Source organism: Salvelinus sp. IW2-2015, linkage group LG34 (assembly GCF_002910315.2).
Source record: "Salvelinus sp. IW2-2015 linkage group LG34, ASM291031v2, whole genome shotgun sequence".
Classification (NCBI taxonomy): Eukaryota; Metazoa; Chordata; class Actinopteri; order Salmoniformes; family Salmonidae; genus Salvelinus; species Salvelinus sp. IW2-2015.
In genome coordinates, this window is record NC_036873.1 from 5,206,674 (window position 1) to 5,217,015 (window position 10,342).

The 10,342-nt window shown below is 41.7% G+C and overlaps 1 pseudogene; it reads left to right on the forward strand.

Moving 5' to 3' along the window:
- Positions 1–8,175, forward strand: part of LOC111958331 (choline transporter-like protein 1) — a 47,072-nt pseudogene extending 38,897 nt beyond the window's left edge.
- The last annotated feature ends 2,167 nt before the right edge of the window (positions 8,176–10,342 follow it).

Below are 10,342 nucleotides of genomic sequence, written 5' to 3' on the forward strand. Positions count from 1 at the left end.
ATTCTTGGTCACCTCCCTGACTAGGTCTCTTGCCCGGTTGCTCAGTTTGGTTGGACCGGTCAAGCCAACCAGGCAGGGTCTGGTTAGTTCCATGTTTTTAATTTCCCAATGATGGAAGCAACTGTGTCTCTTGGAAACTTTCACACTCTAGAAATGTGTTTGGGTACCCTTCCCCAGAATAGCCTCAATCACAATTCTACTTTGGAGATCTACGGGACAGTTTCCTTAGACTTCATGGTTTACCTGTAGTTTCTACCTCTGACAGCACTGTCACTGGGACCTTTTTATAAGGAAGGTGTGTTATCTTTATAAATCATGTACAAACAATTGAATATGGCACAGGTGTACTCCAATCCAAGTTGTTGTGGACCCATCTCAATGCATGTCAAAGAAATTGGATGCGTCTGAGCTCAATTTGTAGTGTCATGCAAAGGAGTGTGAATACTTATTAAATGAGACATTGTTATATTTCGTTTTTGAATAATAATTTTGAAAAAAACATCTAAAAACCATCTTTTCACTTTGCATTATGGGGAAACCTTGTGTGTAGATGGGTGAACAAACATATATATATTTAATCCATTTGAACTTCATGGCTGTACAACACAAAAAATGTGGGAGTAGGTCAAAGGTATGAATTTTCTGAAGGCACACTGTAGTATATTATGAATTAATCTTAAGCAACATAACTTTTATACTTATTTACAGTAATTCCAGTTTAGTTTTCATTTTCCAGTAAATACAAAGCATTTATTATTCCATCTTAACGATGTACAGAACATTTCATTTTCATTTGATGTATGAAATTTCAGAGGAAAACTTGGAACATTCTAATCATTCTCTCTCAGGGAGAGGAGGACTGTGGAACACAGTCCAGAGTCCATTCTCAGGGCTCAGTGTGATTTTCCCATTCCTGTCAATGGGCTCTCTGGTCACTCCAGTGTGATTCCCATAGTAAAATCTTCCMGAGGATAAGCCATCCTTTCCGAGGGTCATGGCATAACGATCAAACCTTTTTGGATTGTCAGGAAGATTCTGTGGTGTGTYTCCAMRTCTTACTTGTTTCCCGTCTTCAGACAGGATCAGACTGGGATGTGCTGTATCAGGGTCCAGAGACAGGTTCTCCATCTCTTTATTCAGTGTCCAGCTAAGACAAAGCTTCTCCTCACAGTCCCCACACACATATCACTGAGAACACTGAGCTCAGTGATTTACTTCTCCAGCTCTTCAGAGCCCTTCAGCCTGCCTCTCTACTGCTTTCTGCTTCTCCTCAATCACCTCAACGAGCTCAGCCTGGCTTTTCTCAATGGATTTCACCAGAGTACTGAAGAACTGCACTCACTCTGCTATCTTTCTCTCTGCATCGCTCTTCCTCTATAGGGACTGTGTCATGAGTCTTGTGGTCTGACTCAGTGCAGAACTGACACACACATGTCTGGTCGGTCCTACAGAACAGCTCCAGGAGTCTGTCATGCTTCTTACAGATCCTGTCTTCCAGGTTCTCCACAGGGTCGATCAGTTTGTGTCGCTTGAAGGCTGGAGCTATCTGATGAGGCTCCAGGTGAGTCTCACAGTAAGAGGCCAGACACACCTGGCATGACTTCAGGGCCTTGCGCTTCGTCCCAGTGCAGACGTCACAGAGCTTTTTTCCAGGTTTGGGAGGGGACTCATCTTTACCTCTGTCTCTCATCCTTTTAAACATCTCTACAACCTCTCTGAAGGTTGTGTTGACACGAAGCTCAAGTTGCCTGGAGAATTGCCCCTTACACAATGGACATTGACACAGGTCCTTGCTATTCCAGTACTTTATGACACAGGCCATGCAGAAGTTGTGTCCACATGAAGTCGTGATTGGCTCAGTGAACACATCCAGACAGATAAAGCACAGGAACTGCTCTTTAGACAGGAGACTGCTGGAGGAAGCCATATCTAGAGAGAGAGAGCAAAGTTACAACTGTAAAGCTTCTTTTTTTTTACTGCAAACGCTGAAATACTTCAGATCAAAATACTAAAAGACTCCAGATTATAAACAATCAATCAATAATGCATTATGTATGTATGTGTATATATATACACACACAGTTGGGGTTGGAAGTTTACATACACCTTAGCCAAATACATTTAAACTCAGTTTTTCACAATTCCTGACATTTAATCCTTGTAAAAATTCCTTGTCTTAGGTCAGTTAGGATCACCACTTTATTTTTAGAATGTGAAATGTCAGAATAATAGTAAGAAGAATATTTTCAGCTTTATTTATTTCATCACATTCCCAGTGGTCAGAAGTTTACATTACACTCAATTAGTATTGTAGCATTCCTTTTAAATTGTTTTAACCTGGACAAACGTTTCGGGTACCTTCACACAAGCTTCCCAACATATGTTGGTGAATTTTGGCCCATTTCTCCTGACTAAGCTGGTTGTAGGCCTCATTGCTCGCACATGCTTTTTTAGTTCTGCCCACAATTTTTCTAGGGATTGAGGTCAGGGCTTTGTGATGGCCACTCCAATACCTTGACTTTGTTGTCCTTAAGCCATTTTGCCACAACTTTGGAAGAATGGTTGGGGTCATTGCCATTTGGAAGACCCAAGCTCCAAGCTTTAACTTCCTGACTGATGTCTTTAGATGTTGCTTCATTAAGATCCAAGCTTAACCAAGATCCAAGCTTTAACTTCCTGACTGATGTCTTGAGAATGTTGCTTCATTATATCCACATCATTTTCTTACCTCATGATGCCATCTATTTTGTGAAGTGCACCAGTCCCTCCTGCAGCAAAGCACCCCCACAACATGATGCTGCCACCCCCGTGCTTCACGGTTGGGATGGTGTTCTTTGGCTTGCAAGCCTCCCCCTTTTTCCTCCAAACATATCGATGGTCATTATGGCCAAACAGTTCTATCTTTGTTTCATCAGACCAGAGGACATTTCACCAAAAAGTACGATCTTTGTCCCCATGTGCAGTTGCAAACCGTAGTCTGGCTTTTTTATGGCGGTTTTGGAGCAGTGGCTTCTTCCTTGCTGAGCGGCCTTTCAGTGATGTCGATATAGGACTCGTTTTACTGTGGATATAGATACTTTTGTACCTGTTTCCTCCAGCATCTTCACAAGGTCCTTTGCTGTTGTTCTGGAATTGATTTGCACTTTTCGCACCAAAGTACGTTCATCTCTAGGAGACAGAACGCGTCTCCTTCCTGAGCAGTATGACGGCTGCATGGTTCCATGGTGTTTATACTTGCATACTATTGTTTGTACAGATGAACGTGGTACCTTCAGGTGTTTGGAATTTGCTCCCAAGGATGAACCAGACCTTTGGAGGTCTACAACTTTTTTCTGTCTTGGCTGATGTCAAGCAACGAGGCACTGAGTTTGAAGGTAGGCCTTGAAATAATTCCACAGGTACACCTTCAATTGACTCAAATTATGTCAATTAGCCTATCAGAAGATTCTAAAGCCATGCCATAATTTTCTGGAATTTTCCAAGCTGTTTAAAGGCACAGTCAACTTAGTGTATGTAAACTTCTGACCCACTGGAATTGTGATAAAGTGAATTATAAGTGAAATAATCTGTCTGTAAACAATTGTAAACAAAAATTACTTGTGTCATGCACAAAGTAGATGTCCTAACTGACTTGCCAAAATTATAGTTTGTCAACAAGAAATTTGTGGAGTGGTTGAAAAACGAGTTTTAATGACTCCAACCTATGTCACGCCCTGACCTTAGAGAGACATTTATTTACTATTTAGTTAGTCAGGCGTGTGATGTGGGGTGGGCATTCTATGTTTTGTATTTCTTTGTGTTTGGCTGAGTGTGGTTCCCAATCAGAGGCAGCTGTCTATCGTTGTCTCTGATTGGGAATCATACTTAGGYAGCCTTTTTTCCCACCTATGTTGTGGGATCTTGTTCTTGTATTGTTGCTGTTGAGCCATACAAGGCTGTACGTGTCGTTGGTTTTCTCTTTCTTGGTTTTGCTGGTTATCATTAAAGAATATGATTAACCTACCCCACGCTGCATCTTTTCTGATGTATCAAATACTTATGTCATGCAATAAAATGCAAATTAATTACTTAAAAATCATACAATGTGATTTTCTGGATTTTTGTTTTAGATTCCGTCTCACAGTTGAAGTGTACCTATGATAAAAAATTACAGACCTCTACATGCTTAGTAAGTAGGAAAACCTGCAAAATCGGCAGTGTATCAAATACTTGTTCTCCCCACTGTATATATATATTTTACAGAGCATTTTCTATTTCTTCTAATGACAGTAGAAATGAGTCAATCTTCTAAATATAGTTAAACATAGCTACTGTAGATAAAAAAAAAACAGGAGATTACCATAAACTGTAYACAGGTAACATTTCTTCACCCAGTGTAACGGCACTCGTCGGATGAAGAAGGAGACCAAGGTGCAGCGTTGTAGGCGTTCATGATTTTTAATAAACTGAACAACGTAACAAAATAACAAAGTAGAAAAAACGAAAGCGCACAGTTCTGTCAGGCAACAAAACAGCTAAACAGAAAATAACTCCCCACAAAACCCAAACAGAAAATGACAACCTATATATGATCCCCAATCAGAGACAACGATAGACAGCTGCCTCTGATTGGGAACCATACTCAGCCAAAAACACAAAGAAATAGAAAACATAGATTCTCCCACCCGAGTCACACCCTGACCTAACCAAACATAGAGAATAAATAAGGATCTCTAAGGTCAGGGCGTGACACCCAGCCTTGTAAATCTCTACTCACCTGTGTCTGTGTAAAAGTGTAGGCGTGTTCTCAGCTTTTTTTTCTGGAGAGTCAGCATCGTGAAGAGACTTTTCTGAAGAGTTTGATGGTGTTTACTTGTGTGCGCAACATACAATAGTAGATGTATCCCATCCAGTGCTGCTCTGTGCTCTGGAACAGAATTAACCCTTCACATGGCTGATCTCTCTTCATTCTTGATACATTGTTTTACCATTTTAAAATCAAACAAGGTTGAACAGTTTAAACAGGAGTGTTCATTTTTTTTTTTTACTGATTTAGGTGGAAAAAGTTTGAATCAGAAATGTTAAGTAAAGACCTATTGCAGGTGTATGGAAGGTTTTCAGACAACAACAACAGTTRAAAATCCACATTGGGATGACAAAATAGTGGCAGTCTTGGCAGATTTGACCATTAATTAAGAAGCAAGACATACCCCAGATTGTGTTGTTAAACATTCTCGCTTTCACTTACACCAATTACCAGTTTGTCAAGTCAGACAATGGGTGGAGAACTCAAACTGAATGTGTTTTCTGTTGGTAGGAAAATGCCTGTGCTCGCTGTATGCTGAAAGCCTGCATCTGCTGCTTGTGGTGCCTGACGAAGTGTCTAACATACCTGAATCAAGTAAGTGTCCTATCAGATTGATTGTCATCTGAGATGTTGATTATTCTTACTATTACACACATATCATTGACAACAATCTATTTTACAAGGGAGACTCATTCCCAAGATAACATTGTTATTGACGATACTCCTGTCTCTGCCTGTTTTCACCACAGAACGCCTACACGGCCACAGCGATCAACAGCACCAGTTTCTGTACGTCGGCGTGCGATGCGTTTGTCATCCTGGTAGAGAATGCCCTCAGAGTGGCCACCATCAACACCGTGGGGGACTTTGTCCTCTTCCTGGGAAAGGTAGCGGCCGCATAGCTACGCCATTTTAGGATTTTTCAAGCATAATGATTCTATTCAATCTATCACCATCTCTCTCTTTGTCTCTTTCCTCTTTTCTCCCTTTCCCACGCCCCTTTTTCTCCATCTTTCCCTGTGTGTGTGTGTGTCCAGGTACTGATCGTCTCCTGCACAGCGTTCGTCGGCGTACTGTCGCTCAACTACCAGCGGGACTACACGGTGTGGGTGCTGCCCCTGCTCATCGTCTGCCTGTTCTCCTGGCTGGTGGCCCACTGCTTCCTGTCTGTCTTTGAGATTGTGGTGGACGTGCTCTTCCTCTGCTTCGCCGTGGACACCAAGCACAACGACGGCAGCCCCGGCCGAGAGTTCTACATGGACAAAGCCCTCATGGTGAGGGGAAGGGAGGCTGGGTGGGTGGGAGACTATGGCTGTGTCCCGATTCTCCACCAGTCATGGATTAAAAGCAATGGATTGGTGTAGTCACAGATAATGCATTATATTGACCAGATACTCAAGTGGCCGCTCTAACAATGAAAGGAAATGTCTTAAAAAACGTATCTTGCCAGTCGTGACGTGGCAAGATCTGGTGGGACCATTCTAGCCAATGCRTGGGCAGATACGCGTGTGAACAACAGGCACAACTCCGATATGAAGTGTTTTTTCTCAACGTTGCCAGGATTTCACGTGTCCTACTTATGTCAGTACAACTGAAACAACCTAAGCATTACGAGATCTATCTATTCTATATCTATTCGATCAGATCAGCCTCATGTAGTAAATAAACCATCCCATTTTTTGCTAAACAAATTTGACCCTCATTGACCTCCATACAAAAACCTTTTTGAAAACACCATCTGCTGGGTAAGACACATTTTGGGCCCAGTTCTCCCTCTCACGTCGCCTTTTCCTCTCTGCTGTAATCGTTGGCTGGAGGGAGTTTCCGCCATTGTTCAATTCTTTGGTAGAAGGTGGAGAATCGGGACGTAGCCAAATATATATATCTCTCTGTTCCATTATCCACACTAACATTCCAATGTATCAGGCAATACATTCTAACTGGTATGCTAGTGTGGATAACGGAATGTAGCCTTTGTTTTTACAGAGTGCCACTTTGATCCATTTCTACGTGGTGAATAGTGTTTATGCACGTATTACACCAAACTCGCCTTGTTATCTCAACACCCAACACACACATTCACCCTCTCTCTTCTTTCTCCCTCTCCCTCTCTCTTTAGGAGTTTGTAGAAAACAGTAAAAAAATGGCGGGAAGGGATCGGGCCAAGGCAGATGGAGACGGTGGTGAGATGAAGCCCATGGTGAGTTAACCAAACTTTTCCAACGGTGAATACTTTCACTTACTTCCGTAACCTAGAGTCATACACCCAAAATGACGATGCTGATGAAGACAATAACAAAGTTTAACACTCCATTTGTTTATTGTTGTAGACTCGTGGAGGAGGGACTTTTGCTTGACCAAACCAGAAGACGGAAACCATAAGGCATTCCAAACGTTTCCATGATATCACTCCAGTCCCACGACAATATTTTTGATAACCTGTTTATTAATTTATGGCACATTTTACATGAAAGCTTTGTTTTTTTTAAAGCACAATGTCTTTTTGTAGCACATCTGTCAAGAATATTGTTAGTGTAGTTTTGTGCTATTGTACAGGCTGTAGAGTTGGTGTTTTGTAGTTTAGCTTCTTGTGTGTGGAAGTATTGTGTGAGAGATTATTCAAATGCAGCATGTCATCACTGTTATTTTTTTTTAACTACTAATATTGTACACTGCAAGTGTTTGTATATCAATGTCTTTTTACATTGTGGTAATGATGATCATGGTCGCTACTTACGCTGCACTGGTACATCTAATTCGATTGTGACAAATAACTAGCATAACAGATGATCAACAGGCACTTTTCTCYGTGGAAAACTCCAACCCCAATGTCTTTTGACCCTGTTGAAAGATTTCCTTCATGGAATAGAAGAAAACACGAATTCTGCTAAAAAGCCAGCTCCCAATGGAGCATTTTACTGTCGTAGATCAAATATGAAATAGCCAGTGCTATGTACTATGATAAGGATGTTAATATTAGTTATTAGTATTTTGAATGCAGGTCCTACAAGTACTGAGGTTGTGTTATGTCAAAAGCAATGCATTACCCTAATGGAAAATCCCTATATTGTGGCAACGTTGAGTCATTACTCCTGATTGAGTTTGGAATACTGTATCCATAGAAAAAGCGAWTCCCTATGACTGTATCTCTATTCGTGAATGCGAACAGAATTTTATCCCAGAATATTTTGGATAACATTTTTATGCAGAGAAATTAAACAACAAAAAGAAGCAATGTCCACCTGTGTTTGTGAGAGCTGTGGGCAAGAGAGGATCAGTTCTAGAGGGACATGGGTTTGTGTCTGGATGTCATTAAGATATCCACTCAGGAAGAAACATTAAAACAAAATACCCAATAATAAATACAATATATAAACTCAGCAAATAAAAATGTCATTGTCAACTGCATTTATTTTCTGCAAACTTAACATTAATATTTGTATGAACATAAGATTCAACAACTGAGACATAAACTGAACAAGTTCCACAGACATGTGACTAACAGAAATTAAATAATGTGTCCCTGAACAAAGGGGGGGTCAAAATTCAAAGTAACAGTCAGTATCTGGTGTGGTCACCAGCTGCATTAAGTACTGCAGTGGATCTCCTCCTCATGGACTGCACCAGATTTGCCAGTTCTTGCTGTGAGATGTATCCCCACTCTTCCACCAAGGCACCTGCAAGTTACCGGACATTTCTGGGGAAATGGCCCTAGCCCTCACCCTCCGATCCAACAGGTCCCAGACGTGCTCAATGGGATTGAGATCCGGGCTCTTCGCTGGCCATGGCAGAACACTGGCATTCATGTCTTGCAGGAAATCACGCACAGAACGACGTAAAACACGAATCTGACCATCACCCCTGGTGAGACAAAACCGCGACTCGTCAGTGAAGACCACTTTTTGCCAGTCCTGTCTGGTCCAGCGACGGTGGGTTTGTGCCCATAGGCGACGTTGTTGCCGGTGATGTCGATGAGGACCTGCCTTACAACAGGCCTACAAGCCCTCAGTCCAGCCTCTCTCAGCCTATTGCGGACAGTCTGAGCACTGATGGAGGGATTGTGCGTTCCTGGTGTAACTCGGGCAATTGTTGTTGCCATCCTGTACCTGTCCCGCAGGTGTGATGTTTGGATGTACCTATCCTGTGCAGGTGTTGTTACACTGTCTGCCACTGCGAGGACGATCAGCTGTCCGTCCTGTCTCCCTGTAGCGCTGTCTTAGGCGTCTCACAGTACGGACATTGCAATTTATTGCTCTGGCCACATCTGCAGTCCTCATGCCTACTTGCAGCATGCCTAAGGCACATTTCACGCAGGTGAGCAGGGACCCTGGGCATCTTTCTTTTGGTGTTTTTCAGAGCCAGTAGAAAGGCCACTTTAGTGTCCTAAGTTTTCATAACTGTGACCTTAATTGCCTACCGTTTGTAAGCTGTTAGTGTCTTAACGGCCATTCCACAGGTGCATGTTCATTAATTGTTTATGGTTCATTGAACAAGCATGGGAAACAGTGTTTAAACCCTTACCAATGAAGATCTGTGAAGTTATTTGGATTTTTACGAATTATCTTTGAAAGACAGGGTCCTGAAAAAGGGACTTTCTTTGCTAAGTTTTAAATATATATATATATAGTACCAGTCAAACATTTGGACACACCTACTCATTCAAGGGTTTTTCTTTATTTGTACTATTTTCTACATTGTAGAATACATTTTGATGTCTTCACTATTATTGCCTTCCTGAAGACAAACAATATATACGAAACGCTTCAGTCTGGTTTTAGACCCTATCATAGCACTGAGATTGCACTTGTGAAGGTGGTAAATGACCTTTTAATGGCATCAGACCRAGGCTCTGCATCTGTCCTCGTGCTCCTAGACCTTAGTGCTGCTTTTGATACCATCGATCACCACATTATTTTGGAGAGATTGGAAACCCAAATTGGTCTACACGGACAAGTTCTGGCCTGGTTTAGATCTTATCTGTCGGAAAGATATGTTTGTAGATGGTTTGTCCTCTGACAAATCAATTGTACATTTCGGTGTTCCTCAAGGCTCCGTTTAAGGACCACTATTGTTTTCACTATATATTTTACCTCTTGGTGATGTCATTCGGAAACAYAAYGYYAACTTTCACTGCTATGCGGACGACACACAGCTGTACATTTCGATGAAACATGGTGACGCCCCAAAATTGCCCTCTCTGGAAGCCTGTGTTTCAGACGTAAGGAAGTGGATGGCGGCAAATGTTCTACCTTTAAACTCGGACAAAACAGAGATGCTAGTTCTAGGTCCCAAGAAACGAAGAGATCTTCTGTTGAATCTGACAATTAATCTTGATGGTTGTACAGTCGTCTCAAATAAAACTGAAGGACCTCAGCGATACTCTGGACCCTGATCTCTCTTTTGACGAACATATCAAGACTGTTTCAAGGACAGCTTTTTTCCATCTACGTAAAAATCTGAAACTTGAGAGAATGCCAAGAGTGTGCAAAGCTGTCATCAAGGCAAAGGGTGGCTACTTTGAAGAATCTCAAAATATAAAATCTATTTTGATTTGTT